General features: G+C 39.3%; 1 long non-coding RNA gene across 1 annotated transcript; it reads left to right on the top strand.

Moving 5' to 3' along the window:
• Positions 1 to 1,113: 1,113 nt before the first annotated feature.
• LOC130590063 (uncharacterized) lies at positions 1,114 to 1,587 on the top strand. Its single transcript, XR_008967655.1, has 3 exons — positions 1,114 to 1,183; positions 1,275 to 1,393; positions 1,531 to 1,587. It is a non-coding gene; the product is annotated as an uncharacterized LOC130590063 (long non-coding RNA).
• The last annotated feature ends 7,723 nt before the right edge of the window (positions 1,588 to 9,310 follow it).

Genomic DNA, 9,310 nt, shown 5'->3' with positions numbered 1-9,310 from the left:
ATTCGTGTATGTTATTATATTATACATCTCTTTTACAAGAATAAATTTATTCCATAATTATTGTATTTGCACCCATGTATAAATGTGGATGTTTTACTACATAAATTGTGATATATTTTATTAGTTATTCGTGTACGTTATATTATACATAGATTGTATTTGTACGATGTATATACAAAATCTATTGCATATTTTTTATAGATTTGCATCCATATCGTCAAGAAAATAATATAAACAAAGGGAAAAAAAGATTATAATGTCAATTATGAAATTTGTAATAAATAACCACTACAAATATAACACTGATATATATGTTTTATTTCATTTATCAAAGTTAATTTCAATTAGGTATATTATGGATTTATAATTGTTAATTATATTTTTACTTTATTACAATGATATGTACATATAATAACTCATGTTTATGTTCATTTCTGCAGAGTCTTCGCTATCTCTACATGAATGCGTGTCTAAAGGAATTGAACAACGCGCCGAAATGAACAAACGGAAAATAATGTTATCACCGATACGTGAAACGTGTCGTCGTAATATATAAATTAAATAACCTATATTCAACCAAAACATTATTTGTCACTCAACTAATGGTATAGTTTTGTAGTATGGTTTTGTTTTTACTTATATTACCTCTAATATTATTGTTAACCTCATATAAACTTTTTTTAAACTATTCATATTATGTTCAGAGCAATCCATTTGTAATGCACCTTCAATAAGCACTATAAGTAATGATTCAAGTACCGTGCGTACTACTCCAACGATGAATAGAGGTAAAAAAATAAATAATACGTATATTTGGTAAAATGAATAATGTTTTTACACTAACATTAAGTACTTTCTAAATTATTTTTATATCTTTACATCCACCATCGTCTTCATCATCTGTTGAAGCGCCACACAATACAAATAGCTCAAATGATACCCCTACAAGTGTTGTCATTAACGGTATAAATTGTCAATATATAGTTTACCTTCGATTGTGCTTTGTTTCCAATAACTTTTAGAATTGAATATTATAAGCTACGTTATTTTATCTTTTTTGTCATATAAAGCTATATTGTTTGATGCTGGTATTTTGTACAAAAATTTGTCTTAGAAAAACAAACGGCATCACAAATTGCTAGAAATAAAAGAAAGCTCATATTGCTTGACAAAAGAACTCGAGGTATATATATATTAATATAATTAAAATATAGGTCTCAATGTTATATTCAAGTTGAAGATTATGGCTAAAAAAACAATTCAATTATAGGTAGTGATATGTCTTCAGGAGATATTTTGGATTTGGCGCAATCACAAAGCCAAGTTAGATCTAAGAGACATGTGGTTCGAAGTTCAACAATTCTCAGATCAGTCACACGGAGAATTATAAATGGTATTATGTTAATACTAAAGTATTCGTATTTTGATGTAGGGAGTTTTATATTCATTTTCTATCATATCTAACACGTATTATTGAATATGACGTTCATAAAGATGAAAATATTGCATCATCTAATTATGCTCAATCAGATGCTACTATTCAAGATGAGTGTGTTACACATGACAATAATGACAGCATCGTAGCTGATATGGAGATCGTTACAGGTGCGTATATGCACGTGTTATCAAATTTGAAATTAAAATGTGTAGCTCGAAGCTGTATAATGTGATGAAAATTAACTAATTCATTTGTTTTTTTGTTAAATATATAGCTATTCGGATATAGGAGACCCTACATATGTATGTGAGTTTTGTGGGGCTGAAATGTGGTTTGATGAGAGGGTAAATAAAAAAAACAAGACAAAGAAGCCGACATTCTCATTATGTTGCATGCAAGGGAAGGTTCAACTACCTCTACTAAAAGATCCACCAAAACTTATTGACGACCTATTAAAGAAGAAACATAACAGAAGCAATCACTTTCTTGAAAACATACGAGGATACTTCGTGTCTACATGATTAGACTTAAATGTGTTCCTATTTATTGTGATAATACTAGTGCGATAAGTATTTCTAAAGATCCAGTAACACCCCCAAAATCCACGCGCGCCTACCACTGCTGTGTCGCGTTGACTTTGGGCGCGTTACCGCCGCGATGGAACGCAAGGCATAATAAGAGTTAACGATAACTTAAAACATCATCTTGAAAACTAAAATGCAGCGGAATTAAAATATAAATACAACTGGGGAATCATCAATGACCCCTTTCATTCAAACCACAAACCATAGATAAGTCTTAGAAAAACCAATGATACTTATTTCAAAATGCTTTAAATGTAAATACCCAAGCCTAGTCCCCGTATGCTCGAGATTATGCAGCAGCACCAGCACACCTAGTCTGCTCCCCATTGTAGTATCAATGGTTCATCGCAGTTCATCAAACACATAATAACACACAATCAGCTATGCTGAGTACGTAATGAACCATTGAATACATGTAAACATAAATGATGCACACATGAACAATCTTAAACATGATGCTACACTATGTTACATCCTTTAACCTTTAATCCTTAATCTTTAATTGGCATCGAACGGGCACCGTCATCTTACTAGAATCATACGGGCTACTGAATCCTTAACAGACACTAGGTCTGTTAGATGAGAATACGGTTTCAGCCGTCTCACACCCATCACCTTAGTATCATCCCCAAGATCGAACGGAACCTTCCGCCTACTTGAGTGTCAAAAATATAAGGACACTACTGTCGTCACAGTAGGCCTGCGTAGGAGCGTAGGACAAGTCCCACACTCCCCCCATTGTTCATCACTTGTAGGGAGTCCAGCTACAAGATATTGCCATAATTCATTTTAATATTAACCATTCATTTCATAACCACATATCGTATCTCTTGTAACACTCTTGTTACACTATGGATACATAGAATCAATTACCTGTTCTCTTCATTAAAATGCTCAAATCGTATCTCTTGTAACAACCTTGTTACACTATGGATACATAGAATCATTTACCTGTCCTCTTATGCTCAAATCATATCTCTTGTAACAACCTTGTTACACTATGGATAGATTAAAAATGCTCTTTGAAATACTACGATAGAATTACGCATTCCATGCAACATATCAATTTCAATTACAAATGTCTAACCAGACAATCTCAATCAATCAAACATTCCCTATCATGCTTCTAGGTTCCAATAACATAGATTGCAACCTAATCATGATACTAATACTTGGGATTAAACTGGTACGCGTACGTACCTTGTAACGGAGAATTTTCGCTGTCTTAATCGAACGTTCCGCTTATGAAATTGGGACCTAAACCGTTAAATAAAAGCTTTAGTGCTACGTCGTTGGTAATATTAACAACTACTACGTAACTAAGACTACGGTTTAATAATTCGAAGTAAACGATTAATAAACCCCTTGTTTAAGAATTTTCGTTACTTTTCTTATTATAAAGAGTTTAACGTCTTTTAGGAGTCAAAGCTAGTGAACATACTAATATTAGTTAGTGTCATTAGTCCACTATCTTTACTAAACCAATTAAATTAAGTCCAACCACGTTTTATGTCCAAAATCTTATGTCTAAAACTCTTAGGTCCAATCCAGTATTATGTCCAAACGTTATATTCGCAATTATAGTCAGAATAATAAAATGAACTCATTAACTTGAATTATTAAATAATTTATTATAATTTAACATAATTATGAAAACATAAATTATAATTAAACTTAATTTAATATATTCAATATACAAAAATGTTTTATACCGTTAAGCTCGCCGGAAATCAAATTCCGGCGACCGATTTCCGGCAACGGCGCAACAACCACACTCGAACACGAACGCACAGTAGCACCCTCGCGCACCCTCGTCGCGCGCTCAGCACTCGGACCACCACACCACTTCACTCGCACACGCGGGCCTCGCACCAGCACCGCACTCCTCGCGCAACCTTGATCGTGCGCTCGCTCGTCTCCGCACGCACAACAATCGAACTCCCGACGCACTCCCTTCGCACTCCCTTCGCACAGCCACCTCGCCTTCGCACAACTGCACAGCCTCGATCCCTTAGCCTCGCTCACACAACCCTCGCACGTCGTCACTTGTCACAACTCGCTCGATCTTCGAACTCCCTTCGCACAAACCCGCTTGCTCGTCTCGAACATCGCACAGCCTTCGCTCGTGCGCTCGTCTCCGCACGCCCAGCAGCCTCGACGAGGATCCGCGAAGGAATCCAGCGAGGGGACGAAGAAGAGACGAACGGCGAGGGAGGGACAAGAGATCCGAGAGAGAAGAGGAAGAGCAGCGCGAGAGAGAAGACCAGCAGAGAGGAGAGAGAAATTGAGAGAGGAGAAGGAAGGAGATGACGGCTGAGAAAGGAAATTTAGGGTTTCTAAATTTCTCCTCTTCTTTTCCTTTTTATACCTTCTAAAAGTGGTAACTCTAGATCGGGTGAACTCGGTTTAGCCTTTATAAATCCGAAATTAACACAACCGACTCGTATTAATATTATTATATTCTTATTATTCTGTAAATAATATTAAAATCCTTTTTATTAACTTCTTTATATTTTCTTAATTATTACGAATTAATTTCAAAAATACGGAGTATTACAGGCTTTCCCCCTTAAAAGAAGTTTCGTCCCGAAACTTGGAGGTAGCCAGTCTTAACGACGATCTTTTGCACTTCTAAGTCCCAAAATTTCATAAGCGTTTTCTAACGTTCGCACAACAGATCAGCAATAATTACAAATAACTATCATAATTAACATACTTTAGGGTGAAAGCGCGAAATTCTATCGCATTCTTCCCCCCTTAAAAGAAAAGTTACGTCCCCGTAACTCACGTACCTCTTGAAAAAGCTCAGGGTACTTCAGACGCATTGCATCTTCGGCTTCCCAGGTGGCTTCTTCAGTATTTTGATTTCTCCACAACACTTTGACAATTCTGATGTCCTTATTCCTCGTACTACGCACTTTGCGGTCTAGATTTGGACAGGTTTCTCCTCATAGGATAAGGTTTCGTCTATTTCGACATTTTCCGGTTCAAGTACATGTGACTCATCCGGTACGTATCTCCGGAGTTGGGATACGTGAAACACATTATGGACCCTTTCTAAGTTATTGGGCAAATCTAGGCGATAAGCGACTTTGCCTACTCTCGCCAGAATCTCATATGGTCCTATGAATTTAGGGCTTAGCTTCCCCTTTTTCCCGAATCGCATCACTCCTTTCATTGGAGACACCTTAAGCAATACTTTTTCCCCGACTTCGTAATTCTCATCCTTCGCTTCTGATCCGCATAGGATTTCTGCCTGTCCTGTGCAGCCTTAATCTTTTCTTGAATGAATCGCACCTGATCCACTGTCTCCTGAATCATCTCAGGTCCTAACACCACAGTCTCACTAATGTCGTTCCAACACAAAGGGCTACGACACTTTCTCCCATATAGTGCTTCAAATGGTGCCATCTTAATACTAGCATGGTAGCTGTTGTTGTATGAGAATTCTATGAGGTCCAAATGGTCTTCCCATGATCCTTGGTATTCTAAGGCACAGCTCTCAACATGTCCTCTAAGGTCTGAATAGTTCTTTCGGTTTGACCGTCTGTAGCTGGGTGAAAAGTGTACTCATCAATAGCTCACTACCAAAAGCTTCCTGAACCTTTTTCCAGAAATTCGAAAGGAATCGCGAATCTCTATCTGATACTATACTCGTGGGTACTCCATGCAATCGAATGACATTTTTCACATAGGCCTTGGCTAAGGCTTCCATACTCCACGTATCTTTCATAGGTATGAACCTTGCTGTTTTGGTTAGTCTATCCACTATCACCCATATGGTATTATTGCCTCCCCGACTCCTAGGTAAGGCTACAACGAAATCCATGGATATCGAGTCCCATTTCCATGTCGGAATGTCTAAAGGTTGAATCTTTCCTTGAGGTCTCTTGTGTTCACTTTTGACTTTCTGGCATGTTAGACATTTTGAAACAAATTCAGCTACTGCTCTTTTCATCCCAGGCCACCAGAACATCTTCTTGAGGTCCTTATATAACTTATCTCCCCTGGGTGGACGGAATAAGTCGTGTTATGACCCTCACCCATTATCTTTTGTTTCAATTCTTCACATTTTTGTGGCACACACCACCTACCCTTATATCTTATGCTTCCATCCTCATGGATCGCAAACCCTTCTGCTTTTCCCTCCTTAAGCTTTGCTTTGACTCGCTCAAGCTTCACATCCCCAGGTTGATTTTCTCTTATTTCGTCTAGAAAGTTGGGCTCGATGGTTAAGGCACTCAGCAATCTTTCTACCTCCCCTTCATGAACAACTTCTAACTGGAGTCTAGAAAACTCCTCACAAAGTTTGTCGGCAACGACTAATGTATTCAGGCTATGGCTAGACTTGCGACTTAAGCATCAGCAACGACGTTGGCTTTACCCTCATGGTACTGGATGTCTAAGTCATAGTCCTTGATGAGCTCTAACCATCTGCGCTGTCTCATTTAAGGTCTTTCTGGGTGAAGATGTATTTGAGACTTTTGTGATCGTGAAGATTCGACAAGTCACCCCGTAAAGGTAGTGTCTCCAGATTTTTAGGGCAAACACTATTGCGGCCAATTCTAAGTCGTGTGTTGGGTAATTGACTTCATATGGCTTCAACTGCCGAGACGCATAAGCTATGACCTTCCCATTTTGCATAAGAACACAACCCAACCCATTCTTGGACGCATCACTATATACATCATATCCCTCATTCCCATTAGGCAAGGTTAGGACAGGGGCTGATGTTAACCTTTCTTTGAGCGTTTGGAAAGGCTTTCTCACTGTCCTCATTCCAGTTAAACCTACAATCCTTCTTCATTAAACTGGTCATGGGCTTTGCTATTTTGGAGAAGTCTTTCACAAATCTCCTATAGTAACCGGCTAAACCCAAGAAACTTCTTATGTCTGTGACATTCTTTGGAGTAGGCCATTCACTCACGGCTTTGATCTTTGCAGGATCACTGACACACCCTCCTTGGAGACAAAGTGACCCAAAAATGACACTCTTTCCAACCAAAATTCACATTTCGAAAACTTCGCATATAGTTGGTTGTCCCTAAGTGTCTGCAAAATGACTCTCAAATGACCCTCATGGTCCTCCTTGCTCCTAGAATAGATCAGTATATCGTCTATGAACACAACGACAAATTTGTCGAGGTAGGGTCGAAAGATCCTATTCATAAGATCCATGAAAACTGCAGGTGCATTAGATAACCCAAAAGGCATTACCGTAAACTCATAGTGGCCATATCTAGTCCTGAAAGCAGTCTTAGGTATATCATGATCAACAATCCTCAATTGATGGTAACCTGACCTTAAGTCTATTTTGGAGAACATCCCCGCACCCTGAAGTTGGTCGAACAAGTCATCAATCCTAGGCAATGGGTACTTGTTTTTCACAGTGACATTGTTCAACTCTCGATAGTCTATACACAACCTCAAACTACCATCCTTCTTTTTCACAAATAAGACAGGTGCTCCCCATGGTGACATGCTAGGTCTAATATACCCTTTGTCGAGTAGTTCCTCCAACTGGTTTTTCAACTCGTTCATTTCTGCTGGAGCCATTCGATATGGGGCTTTCGAAATTGGTCCAGTCCCAGGTACTAGGTCAACGGTGAACTCTACATCTCTCCTTGGTGGCATACCAGGTATATCTTCAGGAAAAACATCCTGAAACTCTCGGACTACTGGCACATCCTCAGGTCTTAACGGATCATCCTCAATTCTTCTCACCGAACACATAAATAGAGGCCATCCCTTGTCTACATAGTTCTTAAGTTGTATGGCATTGATCACCTTAATTCCAGGTTCTCGAGGTATTCTCCTATATGACACTCTTTTTCCCAAAGGATCTCTCAGTTCCACTTTCTGCGCATCGCATCTATCTTAGCCATGTACTTTCCAAGCCAATCCATCCCCAAAATAACGTCTAGGTTTGATAAGTTAAACTCTATCAGGTCAGAAGGAAAGAAACTCTCTCCTATTTTCAGTGGCACTTTTAGAAATCTTTTAGAGCAATTAACAGTCTCCCAGACGGAATGACTATAGGCATAGAAATCGACTCAGACTCGATCAATGTTAAAGTCCTAACAGTTGAATGGGCAATAAATGACAATGATGCTCCAGAATCAAACAATACTTTAACAGGAGTGGAGTTGATAGAAAATGTACCCGAGACAACATCCCTTCGAGCCTCTTGTTCTCTAGTCGACATCATATACAGCTTCCCCTTGCCCTTATCTTGGGAATTGGTTGCATTGTTCCCATTAGATGTCTGATTATTGGTGTTGGTTACAGGCTTGGAGTAGTTAGAATTCCCATTGTAAGCACTTCCCCCATTTCCATTCCCGTTTCCATTTCCATTTCGGGGCTTGTCCCCATAATTCCCATTCTTTTGGCCATTGGGTTGATCAGTTTGTTCTTCGAGTAGCACTCATATGCCCTATGTCCCAATTTCCCGCATTCTCGACATTCCACCTTGTTACCCTCACAGTCTCTACCAGGATGGTTGTTAGGGCACTTCTACACCTATACACACGCTCAGATCTGCGGTTATTGGTGTTGTTATTGCGGTTATTGTTGTTGGGATTATAGTTGTTGTTATTGGGTCCCTTACCGAAATTCCTTTGAGGGTCTTGATGGTTTTGGTTCCCATTATGCTTCTTCTCAAACTTCTGGACCTCAGTGTTTGGATTATCTTTTCGTTTCTCACCCTGCTTACCCCCTTCCTCTCTCTTCCTGATGGCATAAAGATGAGCAGCTTTGCCAAACACATGATCTAAAGAGGTGAATGTATCTCCCCCTAGTCTTCCTTGCAGGTCAAGGGTAAGTCCTAGTTCGAAACGTGAGGCTTTAGATTCCTCAGTAGGTGCTATTTCCGGGGCAAATCTCATCAGCTCGATGAATTTCCGGTAGTACTCCTCAACAGACAGAGTCCCTTGTTCCAACATCATAAATTCTTGGGCTTTCTGCTTCTTAAGGTATGGAGGGTAATATTGTCCCTTAAGGCCTTTTTGAAAGTTTCCCACCCAAAACCAGGCTGACTCAGGAGGTTGCTCTTAGCTTGGGTCCACCAGAAATGAGCATCTCCCTGAAGGTAGTAGCTCGCTAAGGGCACAGTTTTCTCATCAGGGCAGGATAGGGTGAAGAAAAGTTTATCGAATTCCCCAACCCAGTTCTCTAATTCTTCAGGTCCCCCTTTCCCATTCAGTATTGGTGGGTTCCTACGGGCAACCTTTTCGGATAAATCCCCTTCACGATTGTGACCTTGGGCTAGGTTGGCAGTGATTTGCACCAA

The sequence above is a fragment of the Beta vulgaris genome, chromosome 9 (assembly GCF_026745355.1).
Source record: "Beta vulgaris subsp. vulgaris cultivar EL10 chromosome 9, EL10.2, whole genome shotgun sequence".
NCBI lineage: Eukaryota > Viridiplantae > Streptophyta > Magnoliopsida > Caryophyllales > Amaranthaceae > Beta > Beta vulgaris.
Note: the sequence above shows the minus strand (reverse complement) of the source record. Positions and strands in the feature narration are given on the sequence as shown.